Genomic DNA, 20,972 nt, shown 5'->3' with positions numbered 1-20,972 from the left:
TACAACAAAGATTACATTAAATATGCAAAAAAAATCTACATAAAATCAGACAACATAAAGAGAAAAGACAACACAAACAGTTCAATAAAATACAAAGAACCAAACATGACAGTGCGGTAGGCGGCTGCATGACTTTGCCTAAGACTGACCAGGAATAAAGTGACCACTGCAGTCAAAGTGCGTAAGGCAGATGGTAAAGTGCCATAGTGCTAAAGTGCTGATGTATTGCACATGATCATGAGTGTGCTTAAGGAAATTGCACATTTGCCCTTGGCAGTGCTAATATTATTGCACATCGCCCTATTGCACATAATTTGCATATACAAACAAGTTTATGCATGTATTATTGCACCAGAATAGCAAACAGAAATGTTTCTATGCATGCAATATTGCACAAAAAATGCATACATAACTACATTTGAGTATGTTTAGTGGCTTTTTCATTGCTCTCTCTTTTGGTTCAAAATATGTCTGCAGTGGTGCCAGTTTGGCTTAGTCGGTAAAACAGGCGCCCATAAATAGATGCTGTAGTACTCTGTAGTACTTGACGCACTGTTCGCGGGATAGATTCCAAATCTTGCGTTGTTTGGTGCATACCTTCCCCCATGTTTCCGGTCTCTCTTTCGCTGTTTTGTCAGAATAAAGGCAAAAAAGCCCCAAAATAATGCTAAAAATATATGTCTGCAAATCATCTAGTGTCTGCACTTTTTGATACTGCTGATCAGGGGCGGAGCAATACGTATCTGGGACTAAACCCAATCTAGGAAAGGTCTGAGAACATGCTCGCTCAGAACATTTTTGCTTATCAGGCAGTTACATGCCCTATTTCCAAGTCATTTAAAACACAGATTTAGATCTAAAATGCTAACAAGCCTTTTCATCTTTTTGAGAAGAATAATACCATTCCATTTACGTAAAAATCCTTTAGGTCAAACAGCATTTTACACATGTGATTGTTCTCAGAGTGTCCACATTGTTAAGAAAATATAAAACAAAAGATTGAAGATCAATAATTTCTATCTCTGTCTACCAAAAGAGCAGAAACTGTCTAATGTTCATTTATTGAAATTACAAAATATAGGCAGTATAATGTTAAGTGTAAAAGTCAGAATAAAAATCTATGATGAGAGTATTCATTCAAAAAAAAAAATAACATGGAAAACATAATGTGGTTTTCCAGATACAGATTTAGTCATGACAAAGTAGAGAGTGTTTATATTTGAGACAATGTTAAAGATGTTTTTGCACAATGGTGTATTTGTAAGGTCTTCGAAGTAAAAAAAAAAAAAAAAAAAAAAAAGAAGAGCTTTGTTTAATGCCTTACAACTACTTGAATGTATTTTTTTTTAGCATTTATCCATCCATAACTTTCTTTTTTACAGACCTAAAGGTTTTGAACTTTTAAGAAAAAACTCAGGGCTTTCGCCCTGTGAGCCACCCCTCATTCTACCCATGCAATTTAGACAGAGCTATCTCTTTCTCTCTTGGTTAAAACTATGGTTTTAGGATCATGAGGTTTCTACTTTTTGACAGCAAAGATCATAGAGGGAGCCAGGCAGTGGCTTACAAGGCTTAAGCCCCAAATGTTGTCTCAAAAGCCCAGAATCTATCAGGTTGGTTGAGTATGTTGTTGCTGAGTGTTATGATGGATAAATGCTCCAAGAAATAGGTAATATGAAACAAACAGACCCACAACACAGACATTTGATTGTTGTTAAAGTGAAAAAATATGACTGCAAAAATCTACAGACCGCTTATAAACACTCTAGAATAACAAATTCTTTTTACATTATTGTAATTATTAACATTGTGTGCATTTGCATGAACAAATTGATGTCTGAAACGTCACATTTGATTGGATTATACATCATTTTTACCAAATTGATGTATAGATTTCCTGGCATTTTAAATCTACATTTGTATTTGGCTTGAAAATAGTTCATTTAACTGCTGTATAAGCAAAACTTGTCCAGGGTATCATGTCCCTGGACCCTCCTGAGTTTTGGCTCAGCCCTGGACATTCAACACTTCTGGCTCCACCACTGCCAACAATCATGAAAATACTGGAGATCTGATCCTTTTCAAGGACAAGATATTCAAGAGAGTAGAGAATTATGACAGCCTGAAGATACGGACATGTTGCCAATGTTTTTGTGCAATTTAGATGGTGTAAAGGGATTTATATACAATGATTGGTAGGTAGAAGTGAAAAGTTGCCCAATACTGGGTGTCTCAAACAAGTACGCCCAAAAATCATTTATAGTTTCTGTGATTTATGATACCACAGACCATTAATGTAATAAAGATGTGATCCTTTTCAAACATATATTATAGAATAGAGAAATTTGACATATATAGAAGTGTTGCCAACATATTTGCACAATTTAGACGGCTCTCTCTCTCTCTCTCTCGATTGTAAATACACCTAAAGATAATTATGTTTCTGTACTCTATGGCACCACAGATTACTACAATAAAAGGAAATATGATCATTTTGAAACACATTATTCAAAATTAGAGAAATTTTTAATGATCTCAATAAAGGGAAATGTCACAAACATATTTGCACAATTTATACAACGCCCTCTCTAATGGAAGGTAATATGACTGAAATCATTAAGTGTCTGTACTTTCTGACACCACTGATCACAGATATTACAGATATTTGATAATTTTAAAACACATGGCATTAAAGAGGAGAGAAAATTCTGACAATCCTAATAAACAGAAATGTCTCCAAAGTTTGTGTGCAATAGAGACAGTGTGTATGAGTTTAACTGAAGTGTGTGACAGGTAATAATAAAAAGTTGCTCAGTACTGGGTCTTTTGATTTTGTTGCTGTGATATCAAACACGTTTTAATATTGTTTGTAAGAGTAAGAGTTAAAACAGTTCTATGGATCATAGCAATTAAGAATTTATGTTTCTGCTATTGTGGCAACCATTTATGATATTTGTTATTTAACAGAAATAAACTATCAGCATATATTGTGTTCTCTATATAGATATGATTTTTGGTCAATATAACTCAGCCCATATATTTTATACAACATACTGAAATACACAAAAGGTGACTTTAATGCCATCAAAAAGTTGCCAACATGTTTGTGCAACTTAGACGTTGCACTCTTTCTGTTATGGTTAAGATGAAGGTAAAGATCGAAAAGAGATTATTGAAGTACTGGAGATTTGAAAGTCTATAACCCATGGTATCTAAGAGAAGTTCAAACTTTGACGTCCCCAGTATATGGAATAGTTGCCAACATATTTGCTCAACTGAGATGATGCTCTCTCTTTCTTTTGGTTGAAAAATGGCTGAAAATCATTAAGTTTCTGCACTTTTTGTTACCATCAATCATATAAAATAAAGTAGATTTAACATGTTGTGATACATGGCATTCAAGAGTGACGAGAATTTAAAGGGAAATCTCTGTTTGAAATGTTGCCAATGTTTTTGTGCAATTTAGACAGTGCTTTCCCGCTCTCTTTAATTAAAAATATGGTTGAAGATCATTAAGTCTCTGAATCTGATGATAAAACTGATCATAAAAGTAATGGACATTTGATGTTTTCTTGATCACATGGTATCAAAGAGTAGAGAATATCCTGACAGCTTAAGTATACGGAAAGGTTGCCAACATGATTGTTCAACTGAGACAACGCTGTCTCTCTTTTGGTGTAAATATGGCTGAAATCATAAAGTTTCTGTACTTTATGATAGCACTGGTTATTAAAGTCATGCAGATTTGGTATAAATGATTAGAGAAATTTTAAATATCCTCAGTGTATGGACTAGTTGCCAACACTTTTGCTCAATGCGCTCTCTTTTTTGGTAAAGATATGGCCTAAAAATCATAAAGTTTCTGCACTTTTTAACACCATTGTTCATGGAAACAATAGGGATTTAAACATTTGTAATACATGGCATTTAAGAGTGAAGAGAATTTTTAAATATCTCTCTGTATGGAAATGTTGCCAATGTTTTTGTGCAATTTAGACAGTGCTTTCCCGCTCTCTTTAATTAAAAATATGGTTGAAGATCATTAAGTCTCTGAATTTGATGATAAAACTGATCATTAAAGTAATGAACATTTGATGTTTTCTTGATCACATGGTATCAAAGAGTAGAGAATATTCTGACATCTTCAGTATATGGAAAAGTTGCCAACACATTTTTTCAACTAAGGCATCACTGACTCTTTTTTGGTGTAAATATGGCTGAAATCATTACATTTCTGTACTTTATGATAGCACTGGTTGTTAAAGTCATGCAGATTTGGTATCTAAGATTAGAGAAAATTTAAATATCCCCAGTGTACGTACTAGTTGCCTACATTTTTGCTCAATGCTATCTCTTTTGGTTGAAACATGGCTGAAAATCATAAAGTTTCTGCACTTTTTATTACCATTGATCATAAAAACCACGGAGATTTAAACAGGTGTAATACATGGCATTTAAGAGTGAAGATTTTTTTAAATATCTCTGTGCGGAAGTGTTGCCAATGTTTTTGTGCAATTGAGACAGTGTTGAGGAGTTTATCTGTAAATTTTGACAGGTGAAAATGAAAGTTTTCCCAGTATTGGATGCCCTGAACTCCTGTTTTTGCTGCTGTGGTGTCAAACAGGTTTAATACTGACTTTTACTAGAATCATATCAGAGTCTATCATCATGGCATTATAACAACCCTTTCAATTATTTCTAAACAGAATTAAAATATTACGGTTTATATTGGGTATCAAAATGTAGCTTAAACCTACCCGGGTATGATTTTTGGTCCAGATCACCTAGTTTTAATGTCTTAAAAACAAATTTAAATACCTAAAATGTGAAAGAAATTAGGATTAGTTTCTCTGATTTCTGTTTATTTGAGGAAAAAGTGACCATTAAAGAGAGCCAAGCACATATTAGAGGATTATTATTTCTAAAACGCTGTAAGGTGTGGATTATTTTCACCCACAGATGGAGCGTCATGTGCTCTGTGTCAGACTGACCATGTACATGTGTATCTGCCTCTCTCTCTCTCTCTCTCTCTGACACATGGGGGGGAGGGGGGGGGGTGACGGTGTATGTGTGTTGGAGGGGGGTGTGGGGGTGTTATGACCCCGAGATATTCCATTGTGGGCCCATGTCCGGTTCTGAGGACATTTGATAGCATCTCAGTCAGAGGCATTAATGTGTCTCTCTCTCGGTTCGACATTTTGAATAATCGGGGCTGTCTGCTGTCATGCTGCCACTAGCTGTCAGCAGCACCGTCTGTCTGTCTGTCTGTCTTATCACACTCCTCTACTCATGCACTTACATTATAGAAAACAAGCTGTCCATGCAAGAGAGCACTTGATACTTTTTTATTATTACCAAACCGTTCCCATAATTACCCCATAATCATTATATAATCCTATAACAAAGCCTCTATTGAAGCCCTGTCTTTTGTCAACGCTGGGACACTGAATCTATAATTGCATTATTCAGTCTCTTCCACCCCCCTATAGAAGCGTAATATATCAAAACCATCCCGCAAGAAAGGTTGTAGTTGCAAGAAACTGCCCGGCCTCTGCAGGACGTCTTTTTTTGTCGTGTGTTTTTTACGCGTCGCCAAAAAAAAGTTGTGCCAACTTAAAGTTTAGAGCTCCTAAAGAGGAAAAAGTCTTTTCTTTTCTGCAGAGTGGGCTCTTTAAAGTATCTTCAGAGAGGTGTGTAGAAATGCATTCATTCACAAAGTGGAGCAGTCGCATTATTGATATATCACATTCTCAAATAATTATGTTCATTCCCTTTTGCGCTCCCAGGCAGTAAGAACAAATCGTCAATACATTGAGAAAAAAAAGGCAAATGCGAGTCCCTGAGGAGCGCTTCTGCGTTTGTATGCACGGGGATTGGCAACACAACGGGGCTTATTTACATTAAATACGCCACAAGGTTACAGTGCAGATAGATGAGCGTCATTTTTATCACTCATTACTTCTCTTAAGCGGTGACTGACGCTCAGGACGCACGGGAGGCAACACTCATTTATCCTGGAGTTTTTTAAGGCGAACAGAAGAGGAAAAAAGACGCGGAACAGTTGATTTTAAAGGTAAGGATTTCTACTTTTGGAGTGATTTAGTGACCCGGGTGTCTTTCCACGGAGGGGTTTGTTATCAAAGCCAATTTTGAACGCACAGTGGCTGAGCGGCGAGGCTGCATGTGTGTGAATGGTTCAGTACAGGGGGCAGATTTTTAAATAAAAGAGTGTTTGTGGGCAGTTCAAGGTCAGAAACAAACTAAGGTGGTTGGCAATCGGCTTTTTCTCTCGCCTCAGTACCAGGGGAAATGTTACGATGAGGGGATTATTTCTTTAATCGAGGTTCTGTTACACCGCGGGGCTCACCAGCTGCTTTTTATCCCGGCGAATACCACTAGAGCCGGGCTGTATCCGACCAGGCGGCTCTGCTCTCTACAATGGAGTGCCTTTTTAACGGTACAATGCATTTCACCTACCAGATAGGGGGAGTCCAAGCTGAAAGATGAAGGGAATATGCTGATGCCTGGCGATCGGCATCAATGCAAACGTTAACCTTTAGCAGACAAGCGACAGAAAGGGACAGAGAAGCAAGAGGAGACAAGTCAGAAAGCCGTGTTTTTCATTTCAAAGTCGGTGTGCGCGGCGGGGAGCATGGAGGAGTAGACTGTCTTTAACAGGTCCGAAGCGCACTTTTCAACACCCCCGTCATCCGACAAGAATATGATCCGGTCAAATCATATGGACATGCCTCATTATTCAATGAACACTGTCTCTCACAACGCAGCCTTTACGCGCAGGAGTTAGCCGGCGCTTCGCCAAATTTAAAAGGTAAGAAGAAGTGTGGAGCTTATAGTAACACGAGTGTGCTTTTACTGGAGTGTTTTACTCGCTGGGAAGTGAGTTTTTTGGGGGAGGATTGGGCTTGTGTGTGCGGTTGCATCGCTGCGGGGGCCCCTGATGTCTCCCCAATCATGATTAGAAAATAACAGTGCAATTATCCGTAGCGAGTGACGATCGTAAAAAACGGCGACAAAATAGCACCAGCAGGGACTCAGACATGGGCTGCGATGCTCGACACCTTGCAGCTCAGCGACGATTTTTTTTTTTTTTAATCCAGCTGAAAATAATTTATTGCAAGTTTTGTTTACCGCTGCATGCTCGACTTTACAACCGCGTATGCGTAAAAATGCGCACAGTTTAGCCTTACTGCGCATTAACAGATGAGCTGGAAAAGTAGGGGGACTTTGAGAAAAAGTCCAGCCTTGTTCCTGTTCGGAGCTCACACGGAAAACTTTTCAACCGACTTGTGTTTGAAGAGTGCGGGAGGGAGGCTGAAGTTTACCGGCGCATTTGCCACCATGTGTCAAAACTTGTGAGATGGAAGAAGAGCCGGTGAGACCTGCCATTTTGTGCAGTGATCGACCTCTCTCTTATGAATAAGCAGCCCCTGCATTATGCTTTGAGGAGACGTAACGATGGCATTCAGGCGAAGGGGGTAAATGTCATATGTGGAGAGCTGAAAATCATATTTTTCCTTATCGGTGCCATTTTTGATCCTGTGCTTTTTTAACTTGAAATCAAAAAAGATGGAAAAAGTTAAGGGACAGACACGCGTTTGTGTGGAAATATAAAATGACGGAGTCTATCATATTTTTTCCAAAGGGATGCATGAGGTCGTGCCTTACGAGTTTCCGCGTTGTCTTCGTTTAATTTACAGCACTGTGTTTATATTTAGGACATCGGGAATATCCAGCAGGTTGAGCGCGTTCAGTGCGCTACAAAAATCTCCCTGAATTCCCTTACTGAGGCGACAAGTCCTAATTTGTGTTTATATGACGGGGCGTATTGAATTATCAGTGATATGTGGCAGGGGCTGAGGCTTGTAATCCTCTGTGTGACCGTGCGTCTTGGGTGGGGAGGACCTTTTTTTTTTCTTGGAAGTCGAGTTGACCCCAGAGTGATCTGACCTGGGTTATCCAGCCACTTCCAACAGCTCCCTGGGCTGCACAATAGCTGTGAAGACACATGTCATCCTTCTTAAAATACTCCACAATGTCCATCATGTTGTTTTGCACTGTTTCTCTAACATTCCTTCAAGTTGTCTCGAGCCAAAAAAGCAGACAATGTTGCCTCTTCCTTAGATTCATTGTGCAGGAAAAAAAGGGATAAATAGATGATGTGTGTGAGTTGAGATGCTGTTGTGTTTTTTTAATGCTATGCACACAAGGCGGATATTATGTCTGAAATAGTGTCTGGGCGTAAACCCTTCTCTTATTAGACATGAAACTGTCCCTGCTGCTCTGACACTTCAGGCTGCTCACAGACCTGCGCCTCTTTGCGCTGCTACAAGTTGAAATGTTGTCATTCTTTTTGGGTGAAAATATTTGGGAAGAGACAGAGTGTTTAAGAAAAAGGCCTTGCTCTGCATACTGGCCTGTTAGAGGAATTTATGTGTTAGATTTGTTGTCAAGGCCTCTGTGATTTGTTTTAGCAATTCATTTAATATTCATTAGGCCTACTTCTGATTTTTGCATTCATCTTGTCAGGCTGCCTTTGGATCCCACATACTACTCAATATAATGAATTATCCAATTAATTATCAGTGTTGTTGCTGATAAAATAGTTATTGTGATGAAATATGCAAGGAGGATTTATCTTCACTTTGTGCAAAGTCAAACAGATTAAATTAAAAGGTTCATGGTCTTTTATTTTACAGTCAGAGTGAGATTTTAGAGCACACAAGTGTTTTCTCATCGCAGCAACTTTCTGAGCGACCGAGCTCAAAATGCGTTCCTCTGAGGCAGTCCGAAGCATCGCCGTCGATCTTGTACGAGTTGCATTTCCCACCTGTGCCCGTGTCAGCGCAGCCAAAGGGGGGCTACAGGCCGTGACTGACTGTGGCGGCTGAAAACGAGGGAGGAAAGGAGTGATGGGAGAGACAGAAGGAGAGAGGGAGAGAGAAAGGGAGCCTGACATGCAAAGGATGGCATCAAATCAGTCCTCTTTTCACCAGGCTGTCAGTCAGTCAGTCAGTCAGCTCACCGTGGAGGAGACCCACTCGACTGAAGCCGCCGCGTTGTCAGACCGACACACGGTGAATTATTTGTGCACTGACATGTACACAATCAGATTTTGTTTAAAGAAAGCAAAGAAAGGAGAGTATGAAAATTCACACACTTGTTAAACAAATGGAAAGGCAGCACACGAGCAGACCTCCCTTTTGGAAAAACAACAGCGAAGTTTAGGAAAAACATAATCCGGCAGAACAGAGCGTGTACTTATAATGAACAGGACAGCATGAAATTCAACTCATCCTGTGCAGTAGCTGGCGTTCTATATGTCTGTGCAGCCTCACCGTGGCGAGTTGATCACCTCCTGGTGTAATTATATGGAGGAGGGCTCCAGCTGTACAGGCTGCGGGGCCAGGGTTCCCACTCCGCTGGGATCAGGGCGGTGGTGGGCAGGCCAGATCAGGCCAGCTCTGCTCATCAGCCAGCCATTAATTGATATGTGCAGTCATTGTGAAACCGACCCCCCCTACTCGCAACCCCCCAATTGTTACCTACTGGGGGAAGGCTGGGGATACTGGCTGTGTCATTTCTTCATTTCCATTCAGCTTCAAATCTGGTCTCCACACGGGCAACAGGGCAAGGCGGCGGCGGCGGACACGCTCTCTGTGTGCATGAGTGGGGGGTGTCGAAGGGGGCTGTAGCACACAGGTGTTAGTCTGGGTCGAGCCTTGTAGCTCCATGACCTTGATCTCTCGAGTTCAAGCCCGGGAGAGGAAGATGTAGGCGAGATGGGAGTTGCAGTTGCGGCGTGAGGCTAATGTGACAAGCGAACACTCTCAAGTGAGAGCACTGAATTAAGAATTAAGATGAAATTTCAGTGATTAGAAATAAAAAAAACACACTAGATTACACAAATTAGGCAGACATTTAAATACAGGAGATTTTTTTTTAACATTTCCATCATTGAAAGTATCACATTGGATGTTTTTTTCCACATCACTCCGAGCCCACGGGGTGCGATCTCAACTTTTATAAGATCTGCAATTATGATTTATTCAGCAGTGATGATAAATGGAAGAAGGCGTGTTGATGACTGACCTCAAAGTTTATGAAGTTAGTGACCTTTGCACATTATTCCTTTTTTTTAGGATCTCATTTTCAGAGATGAATTCGTGACTATTATTTCTTTGTCGTCAAGCCTGTCATGTTTTAATTCCTTACTATCCTGCTATTTTTAACATGCTTTTGTAAAGCCAAAGTACAACTGACAGTGAAAAAATCCTCACCTCTGGATCAGTTATTGAAACGTATAAAAAGCAACGGGAAATATGGAGGAAACCATTAGGCAGGAATGAATGTGCTATCAATTAAAATCTAGCCGTATGGATGATCAGCTTCACTCAATCATTGTTAAAACCAGAGTTTATGTTCAGTTTCCTGTTGTGTGCGTGCGAGCTGTATTGTGCCTTGTGAATGCCTCTTTTTATAGTTGGATTGTATATTTCCCCGGTATGTTCTTTCCCCTGCAAGCTTGATAAGGATTGGGGTAGGGGGGTTGGAGGAGAGAAGAGGGGGGCTAATCACAGACGTCATTTTGATCTAAGAATAAAGCGTGTAGGGCAGATGAGGTGCTGACAGATAGGCTTGACTCAGTCCTTTCATGCCGGGGTGCCATCACAAGGAGCGTCTGCCTGTCTGGGCATCTGGGGTTGGGGGGGTGAGGGTGAGTGAGGTATGGATGGTAAGAGAGGAGAAGATGAGATATGAGTGGGAGAGGTGGGCATGGACGTGGATGCGAGGATTCTAGTTCTTTAAAAAGTATCTCCTTTGTTAAACCAGTGTGTAAATTTGCATGTAAACAGGTCTTAGCGTAGGTCAAAGCACTTTTCAGGGTTCCCACTCTTCCTGGACAACCTGGGAAACAGCTGATAAAATTTCCAGTCAGGGAAAGCACATGGAAAATGAAAGAGAAAGGAAAATGTCCTGGAAGACCTTGTGCAGGAAATTATTTAAACAATCTCCTAATTTCATAAGAGTTCCCTAAAACAGATGACGTTGGAATGGCCAAATTCTTTCAGTGGACAATAGTGTTAAGATTACAAGAGGCTAGCAGCAGCTTTAGACTTGAAAAATGTTCTCTTGAAAAACCAAGTGAGGTGCATGAGATGAGCTGTGCAAGGAAATGTATTCTTATTATTGCTTTTATTGTTTTGAGAAAGATATAGAACGGCACAATTATGTCAAAAATCAAAATCACAATTATTTTGATAGTATAAATATCACGGTTATTGTGTACAATTACTCATTGAGTTTTAAAACATTTGCATCACATGCATGTTTTTGGACTTTTGCATTCTTAAAACTTTGAAAAACAAGCATTAAATGACTATAATTGCATGAATGAACAAATAAAAATATTCAGAAAAGCTGTGGACAAAACAAGTGTGACTGCATGGGGCATAGTAATCGTTCAACCCTGATTATCTTGTTTGCATGATCATGTAAAGCCAAGATTGTGATTGAAATTGAAACTAGATTAATTGCACAAAATTTGTAGGGTAGGTGCAAAATACTACCATTTTAGGGAAAATTTGAGGAAAAAATAGTTAATAAATGCCCAAAGCATTAGTAGAATTTCTCTGCATTATAATATTGAGCAATGCATCTGCAGGTGTTTATTCAAAAATCTATTCATCATCATTTATAAGGATGAGAAAAATCCTGGTTAAAGGCATCGACTTCGGCAGAAAGGGACATATTGGTGCGTGAGCATGATGCGTTCCTGTCATACCGCCTAAATCATCACTGAAAGATGATTTCTAGAGAAGATTGGGGACTCTGATTTCACACGTGCACAAAAACTGACTCACAGTGTGCAAAATGTCAGTTTTAGTTCATCCTTGAGCCAGTCCAGTGTCCGGGCATTGCTCCGTCCTTGCTCTTCCTCTCTCCCTGTCTGTGTAATCAGTTGGCGCTCACATAACACCAACAAGGAATGCGTACTGAAAAAATGTAAAACACCTTATCCTCACAACCCGTGATATTCCCTCCTTTGTTTGCCCGGCTTCCCTGCTGAGCCGCCTTGGCATTAAGGCATTATTGAGTTTGGCTTTAGTTTGATTCCCCCCCCCCCCCTTGAAGTTCGTTAGCATTTTGGATTTAAGGATGCGTCATGCGATGTCAGGACTGTTTTCCCTTTTGACGAGTTGAACAGCGCGGCGTTTTTCCGCTGTGTCATTCCCGTAGACAACAGCTTAACACAAACGGGCAAGCAGGCATCAATCAGAGGTCCTGAAGCAGAGAATTGTTGCTGCTTAACATGCAGCCACGCTCAGCTAAGACTGTGGTAAATACCTCCAGTGTTGATGAGACGGAAGGTTATAAGTGTGTGTGTGTGAGAGAGAGGCAGGTTAACCACTTCACACACCATCACTGACTGCATCATGTATGTCATGTCTGCTCTTTAGCCGATCCACCTCTCAGATGTGACCTCTGTAAACTTTGCAGACCTCCACTAATGAGCACGCAAAAGTAGCACGAGATGGAGAGAGAGAGAAAAAAAAAGGGAAACAGTGGAGAAAACGAGGGAGAGAAAGGGAGGGTGTGAGGATGCAGGAGAGAACTCCTGCACCTTTAATTATGATCAAGAGGTTTTCACCAAAGGATGGAGGCGTTGCAGTTCTGTTGCGCTCGTAAATCTGGCCCCGGATGCCGTATATTGTGTCGAACGATTACTGTACACCATTATAGTGCATATTCAACTGCCTCTCCTGCACCTGATTTGCATAATTGGATCTTTAATGAAACTTGCCTTGTGGAACAAAAAATACAAAAAAAAGTGAGATGAAAAAAGTGGTTTGGTGTGAGGGCCGATGGAGGGGGGAGTGGAGAAAATAACATGATGTAGATGAATGCCCCCTCAAATATTTATTGGACTTGGAGAAGGTGGTGTTATTGACAGAATAAGGAAGACAGAGAGATAAAAAAAAAAAAAAAAAAGAAGAAGAAGTGGGGGTAACCTGCTCTGGTCCAGGCGCTCGCACATCAGCGGCAGTGCTACAAATAGGATGAGAAGTGACTGTGAAAGCTGTACATTCCCCGCCAGGTCTCGCGGGTTAAGACTACAATAGCGGGATATTCTCTAGCCCGGGGGGGATTTCAGCTCCTCTTCTGTCGACACTCATTGCACCAACTTGTTACTCAGGGAAGATGGCTCTTTTGTAGAGAAGCCGATTCCGCGCTCGCCTGCTGGAATTCCTCCGTCACAAATATTTTGACAATGCCTAATCAGGAGCTGTCGCTTTCTCAGTCTCCTCTTTCTTTTCGCAGTAACCGATTGGTACTACTTCGATTTGCATGTGCATGTTGCTTGCATTTTTTTTGTTAGAATTACTTTTGTTTTTCCTTGCATTTGCATGGTTGTTTATCTAAAAGTTCCCACTCTCTTTTGCTGGCACTTGTTTGCAACCATGTCAAAGTATCCGTCTAATTGCTTGATTAAATTACAAAGTGTCCTGTGTCTCTGTGCATCCAGGAGGTGAAGGTCAAAACACTCACACTTTCACACCAACATGACGATAGCTGGCTATTAGTGCTTTTTTCCTGAAGCATCTATTGAGAAGTGGCTGAGAAAAAGTTGCTTTTTTTTAATCATGAGAGACTCTAAGGTAGCTTGCTTGTTTGTGCAGTGAATGCCCCTCCATTCAAAAGTGGGACATCCAGTTTTAATCGAGTGCTAATGTTAAAAAACAACCAATCGTTGATGGTGTTTTAGTGCGCGCTAAGCTGCCTGCAAGCAGCGGTTTCTCTCTCGCTCCCTCTTTCTGTGTGTGTGTGTGTGTGTGTGTGTGTTTCCACTCCACATCCGTGGGAGTGGATCATGTGTCAAAGCGGTTTACAGGTGGCCTGCAGGGCAGCAGCTCTACAGAGAGGTGCAGGAAAAGGCAGTCAAGGTTCAAGTACCTCAGAGGCTCTGACGGCGCTGAACTGAGCAATCCCAGCATCTGAGAGGACCCTTCAAAAGCCTCCTTATCGCACTCCTCCCTCCAACATTTTCACTCTTCTTTTCCTCCATCTCTCTGCTACAGCCTCGGTCATCACTCCATCCTCTTATCTCATTTATTCCTGCCTTTTCTTTCCTCTCTATCAATCTTTACCTGAATTCTTACTACAGCTGGACTTGCAGCAAAAAAGAGGAAACGGTAGTTAAAGCAAGGCGAACTTTGCAGACTGTCGTTCATAGCTTTGTTAAAAATTGTCTCATTTAAGTTGACATGATTGTCCTTTACCTGGACAGACATTAAAAAGGAGGAAATAAAAGTACAGAGAAATTCCCCTTAAGCATCCCCACTATCTGAGTTGAGAGTTGAACGGCTAAATATCTCCTTTCCAGGGTGTTGCTGGAGCAAATACAAACTCGGATTTGAGCAGCAAAGCAGTGTGTTCCTCCCTAACAAACGTACCACTGTCTCCTTTAAGCATGAATGAATAATGTCAGTGATACATCAGCTTCACATATCTTGACCTTTTATTTAAAATCAGACCGTTGTGACGTCTTTCCTGGCCTGAAAAGACTCTGCTCACACATGTAAAACTATTTCATCATGCTTCAGTGAAAAGCTTCACAGTCTCACGATTGTACAAGAACAGCTCGGAGACTTCTGCGAATTTTTGTTCCCTTAATTGGTCAAATTTAAAACACTTTAATAGACAATCAGCAGTCAGAAGGCATTCGTATTATTACCCAACAAAGCACAACATCCATGAGCTGGTGTACGCGGAGAGAAAAGAGATAAATATACAGTAGGCAGAGTGATGACAGGACAGAGCGGAGGAAAAAAACACTTAGAGAGAAAGGCAGCGAGCAGAAGGGGAGAAGGAGCGAGACAGAGAGGAGGGATGATGTACTTAACGGTATCTGTGGGCTTCCTTCTGAACAAGCTGCTGCCACAGATCCTGGGAGCCTGCGTTGATAAATTCGGTTTGATAAAAGTCACTGAAATGCCGGCCTGTCTGCACACCTCTATTAAGCGCTGGTACATTTGTCACAGCCAGTGGAAGTCAACCAAAGGGTTTTAATGTCACATCAGGCTGAATTAAAGACTCAATCGAAAGCCCTGAAAGGTTTAGGTTTTTATTCCAAGTGACAGAAGTGGTGGTAGAGCCGAGGCTGGCGCGTAAGATTACTGCGTTTGAGTTGATCGAGGCAGGCATTTTACATTTCGTATTTGGGTATTGGGAATTTAGTGATTATTTGTTGCTCTTTTTAGCCTGGATGCTCATTTTCTATCTGATGACTTTGAGCGAGGGAGGGAGTGTGTTTGTGTGGGGGAGGAGGGGGCATTATTTTTCTAATTCATGTTTTTTAATCAAGAGAAATTAGATCTATGCTGCATTAATCATCAACCCTTCCTTAATATAGCAAACTGAGGGAGCATTTAAAGAAGCCTGTATTTTTAAAAAAACACACACACACAACTTTCCCCCCGAGAAGCCCCTTAATACCACATTACTGTTCTCCATTTATGCAAAAGTAAATAAGTAAACCCAAAAGGCAAATGAGCATTCCAGGCGTTTAAACACACAGCCTTCTGTAAACGCCTGGCGCAGCCGCGACCACGTCTCCGAAGGCAGAGCTGCCATGAGATGCAAAGGGGTTGCTACTGAGAGTTTTTTTTTTTTTTAAGGTAAATATGTGTCTACTTGTTTGTGCTTGCCCCGTTTTGAGGACAGGACACCTAAAATACAAGTTCTTTTTGTGCTTGTTATTTTACGGGACATCATTAGCATAAGACAGCAGAAGGTTTCTATTAATACACGACAAACTCAGAGACTGAACACAAATTAATAGTGGGGGGAGGGGGATATATCTCTCCTTTTATAAAAACACCAGACTTTTCCGATAGTTAATGACAATAAATAACTACAATGGAAAGAAAAACGGTATTCTGCATCACACTTACACCAGTATCTCTACTGAAACAGATATATGTGTTTGTTTACTTGCTTTAAATCATCAACTTATGTAACTTATATGAACTTAACTGTAAAGATGCTACGATGATAGTTTTTTCTAAATTTCTCAACAAAAGATCAACTAGAAATCAATAAATCTTCTTGCACTATTCTACACTGAACAAGGTTTAAACAGCAAAATCAAATCTGACCTGCAAAAGGTAAATACTTTAATCACATAGCATTTGCAAGCACTTAAATCACTCAGTATCTGACTGCTTTGATGTTGCGCCTGGCGGAGATGATGCAGTACGCAGTGGTGGCACAGCTGCTCCTCCTGAACCAATGATGCCGCTGTCATCGGTTTGATCAGTTATATTAGCAGCTGCAGGAGAGGCGGGCTGAATAGTTAGGGTGCTTGGCTTCGGGGAGCTGGGCCGTGCGCCGGATGTGCTTGGGAGGCACAAGGACTTTGTAACTGTAAGTCGGGGGCCCTATTTGGGTCATAGTCAGGGTCACGCTGGATCCTCTGACGTATCAGTCTCACTTCGTCTACAGTAATGCATGACATAATACGTTGCTCGAGTGCCCCATGATCCTCGTGTATTATTTCTTTGCTGCTAGAAGTGCTGCCATTTTAGCCGAGAAAAGAGTTGGTTCAGGGGCGGAGAATTTGGTTGGTTGAAAAGTTGCAGGATCATGGCTTCTCGATTTAGTTGCAGTTGAAGGGGGTTGGCAATGAGGAGGCACATACAGGGATCAGCGTGGACCGGAGCTCACAAGTTGTATGATTATTTGTACATTCCTATCAATGTGGTCAGTGTCGGCAGTTTCGTTGTTGACTGCACATGCAATTTAGGAAATTCCATTCCTAGTCTTAGCCTTGAGATTGGATACTGCTGCACTGAGATTGCCAGAGGGGCGCTTTATCCCCCAAAACACTGAGTTGGTTGATTTAACATCACGATTAAGCTCACTTATGCATTGGGGCACCCAGTCAAGCAGGTCTGTTTGACGTTTGTCAATATGCATTATCATATGGCTTATTTCAAGTAATGCTTGAGTCACGGATCCGGAGGCGCTTCGCTTGGGTTGGGCGCTGGTGGAGTCCTGTTTGGACTGGGGGGTCTTGCGAAAAGCTCCGAGGTTAAAGCTTTTTTTTTTGTGCTATTTTGGTTGTAGAGGGTTTGTCAGGTTTGAGAGTTGCCGATAAAGGTATCATAGTAGATCTGGGCTGATCTCCTCCACCGTCTAAGCAGTCACTGATGAAGGCCTCGCTAGCTCAGGCAGCAGTGATTGGTGGTTGAATCTCAGACCTCAGTGGACCAGTATTCATTGAGCTCATGTATCTCATTGAATAAGATGGCTCAGTGTAATCAGTATTGGATCTGAGTGTGGTTGGGAATCAACTTTCAGGGGAAGTTTCACGCTATGGCGCCTTCTTACTCTTGTAGGGGAGGTGCTACCTGAGGCCTCAGGATACTCATATTCATTACCACACAAAAAGGGAGGTAAGTGACGTGGATTGACTTGTCTGGGTTGGGTTTCCCTCTGGAGTTCTTCCATGTAGTTATGGAGGGCTTCTCCTATCTCATGGGAGGTCAGAGCAGAGTTGTTTCTTCTGGTTCTGTTTATCTACTGTATACAATCATGAAACAACATGATTGAGGTTGTGCACTCTGCTGCATGTTGTGTGTGCTCTGCCTCTTAGCTCTCACTTTGATTTAAGTGAGGAGCAGGAGGAGCTACCACATAGCAAAAAGAGCTTAAGGAGATGACTGAAAGGCAGAAGTTTGTTTGCATGTTGACAGGTAATGGCTTTCAGAGTGGCTGAAAAAAATGTAAAATGGGGCACTGGTTCAGCTCTGATAAATCAGGTGCCTGCAAAAAGGCTTACAGTCCTTTATGCACTGGTTGCAGTATTGAATACTGATACCAGCGCTGTTTAGATCATCTCTTTCCTGTCTCTCTCTCCCTATATTTTCTGTCCCTCCTTAGCTGTCAAAATAATGAGAAAAATTAACCTAATTGACAAATCAAGACCCACGTTTCTTGAATTTTTCAATCATAACCGATGCTTTTACTGAAAGATTTGAGAGTTCTGACTTCAGATGGAAGAAAAGCTGAGATGGAACAAAGATGGAGACATCCTTTCCAGTTTAAGCAGATCATAGACATTATGCCACATATTTGTTCCAGGCACACATCCATGACCCACTAAAAATGACTTTGTGACCCAGTTTTGGGTCCTGACCCACCAGTTGAGAACCAAGGTTCCAAAGTGTTTGTTGTTATTTCTATATTTCCTTTTCATATTGAAATAAAATAAAATTTTATTCATATTTAAGCATTTTTATTTTAATTTCGAATTGATTGTTTTAAAATTGCTAAATATGTGTTAGTGTTAAGAGTTTAATGCAGAGGAAGTAGATGTAGAAAATTCAGTGAAAATTGTTTCTAGTTGTCATGAACAAGCAACCCTGTGGCTTTAGTTAAGTGAGAATGGACAGATGTCCCTAACCTCAGATTAAAAATCTAACCCGTATAATAAAAAAGTTTACCTGACACATTTGAGTTCTTTTATGCTCAGATCAGGTGCAGACAGGAACATCTGAGCAGGTTTGTAACGCTCTTTCCTAGAGAAAGGTTCAATGAGAAACCACTCGTAAACTCCACATGAATTTTCTTCCTGAAAAACAAACATACTGTCGGCTCTTACTACAGCCGTCACTGCTCTGCTCCTAAAGCCTAACCATCAGCGGCTGATGAAACCACTAATGATGAATGTGTACATAATGAAATTCATCCAAAATATTTGATCTTTCCTTTTCTTCTTTGCTTGTTCTTTTTTTCTGTCAGTGCACATACACGGAGACACATGCACACACTCACAAACAATCATCAGATCCCACCTGGTGTTTTATTTAATTAGGTAAAATACACATTACATGTCCGTGCGCACACACGTGTGTTTGTGTAAGTGTGTTCGCTCACCACGAGCTGTCAGTCTTTCATGAACTACTTTAAAAAGTGTTGTTCAAGGTGGGAGCTAAATACTATTTATCCATTATTTATCTGTGTTATTACCAGGGTTGAATTTAAAAAGAGAGCTCTCCGACGTGGGAGAATTCCCCCGGCGCCTGGCTCTTTCCTTTAATACGTCTTTTTAAGTCATAAGATGTGCTCCCACCCCCTCTAAAAGAGAAACCTTTAACAGATCTCCCACAATTTCCAACAGTTTTCACAGATCATCTTTTTTATTTTTATTTTCAAACAGCCCACCTCATCATCTCCCCCTCCTCCTCCGCCTTGTCTTCCTTTTTGTTTTCATCTCTATCTTTTTTTATTATTATTATTCTTGATCGTAAGCTGAGTTGTTTTCTTCAGCTCAGAACTGCATGTTATCTCTTTTGTTGTGTCGTTCACACCAATCGCAGTAATAGGGAAAGAGTTAAGTGGAAGTGCCCGGGCCCTTGTTCGGCTTGTCTGTCAGCTGCTTTGGTAAACAGGACTGTCAGATCTTTGTGGGGATGGGGGGCTGGAAGGTTTTTGCATCCATGATGTTGATTTACTGATATGCTTACAGTTGAGGGATTGAGTTCATCCATTTAAATGTGTCCCAAAAATGGAGGATCATTAAAAAAAAATAAAAAACAGGAAGAGGACATGGAAGATGTTTCTCTAATTGTTTCTCAGTTTGCACTCTGCAGAGTGAAACAGTCGCGTGGGGTGTGAAGCGAAAAACAAGACAAGAAAGTGATTTTTTTTTTTTCCAGCTTAAGTCTTTATAACATGGTTATTTTTGTATGCTTTTGGTTGTTTAGTCTGTAATCTGGTGTGGCATGCAATAACTTTTCAGTACCACCTAAGCAATGGTTAAGATCTCGAAAGGAAGACGAGATTTTAAAAAGTCAGCCGAGCAAGTGAACAGATGTGCATTAGGAAGGAGAAAAACTGGATTGCCCCACATGTCCTACTCTAACATTACTTAGGTGACACCTGTAAGATGCACCACAACCCTTAATGGGTTAAGCGGTACAAAAGATAGATCAATGGCTGTGTAAGACATTTTTAAGGTTGATAGAACTTAAAGCACATTGTCATTGTTTGTGTTTTTTATCGTAAGTTCAGTTTTTCTCATATAGGATGACACCTAACAGTCAGCAGTGAAAGCCACCATGATCTGTCTCATTCTCTACGTTTTACCTTTCTGCTCTTTTGACAGTATTTATCAGCATTTTGTTGGATAATGATATTACTTACCTTTGAGCTGTATCACTCATTATTCTGTAACCATAGCAGGTGAGCTTCACCTCTAAAGTCTTACTGTTGGTAAGGATGATAGGCACTGTCATCATAGAGTGCAGGAGAATGGAAGAATAATGGCAGTAAGAAGCAGCAGAAAATGTTGAAATAATGGCGTACGAAGCTTCATTTTTACATCTAAACTGGGGTGTTTACAGAAGAGACGTGCAAGTGGATGTGCATGCGCATTTGCATGTGCAGCTGTTGGTTGTTGTTGGTTACAACAATTCAAAAGAAAATGTGCTTTGCAAATATACTTGGGTGTAGTTTTGGGCAGCATTTAAAACTAGCTCCTTAGATTACCTTCAGATTACTGTATTACCTACTGAGGAAACTAACATGTTCAAATACTTCTGCATTACCAAATACAAAGGCCCTAAACCACACATTCCAGTTGTTGGTTCTAAAAAAGGCACATCACTGATGGCACATTTGCCTTTAAATGAGTAAAATTTACAGCCCCTAATCTGTAATTCCACAGCCTGATAACTCCAGAAGCACACAGAATTACATGCTGCACAGTTGAAAACAATACAACTGGAGCTTTAAACCTGAATTTCACAGCTTTGCTGTTCTTTCCCTTTCATTCACAAAGCCAAAATAAATGAATAATTACACATTGTAATGCTGTCCTCTGCTATCTCACTAGCTAAATAAGCTAGCAATGCACGCATACTCATACAAAAGGACGAGTATCGAAA

The 20,972-nt window shown here is 40.7% G+C and overlaps 1 protein-coding gene across 2 annotated transcripts in view; it reads left to right on the top strand.

Moving 5' to 3' along the window:
• Window positions 1-5,979: 5,979 nt before the first annotated feature.
• The window catches only part of znf536 (zinc finger protein 536), a 365,283-nt gene continuing 350,290 nt past the window's right edge, over window positions 5,980-20,972 (top strand). The window contains exon 1 of one of the 2 annotated variants that reach the window (XM_041784365.1): window positions 5,980-6,073. The gene's annotated coding sequence lies outside the window, so the exon portion shown is untranslated. Of the gene's footprint in view, window positions 6,074-6,497; window positions 6,830-20,972 lie in introns of those variants that run through there. The other variant, XM_041785223.1, reaches the window with a different exon arrangement.

The sequence above is a fragment of the Cheilinus undulatus genome, linkage group 1, assembly GCF_018320785.1.
Source record: "Cheilinus undulatus linkage group 1, ASM1832078v1, whole genome shotgun sequence".
Lineage (NCBI taxonomy): Eukaryota > Metazoa > Chordata > Actinopteri > Labriformes > Labridae > Cheilinus > Cheilinus undulatus.
This window is presented reverse-complemented; position numbering and strand designations above follow the sequence as displayed.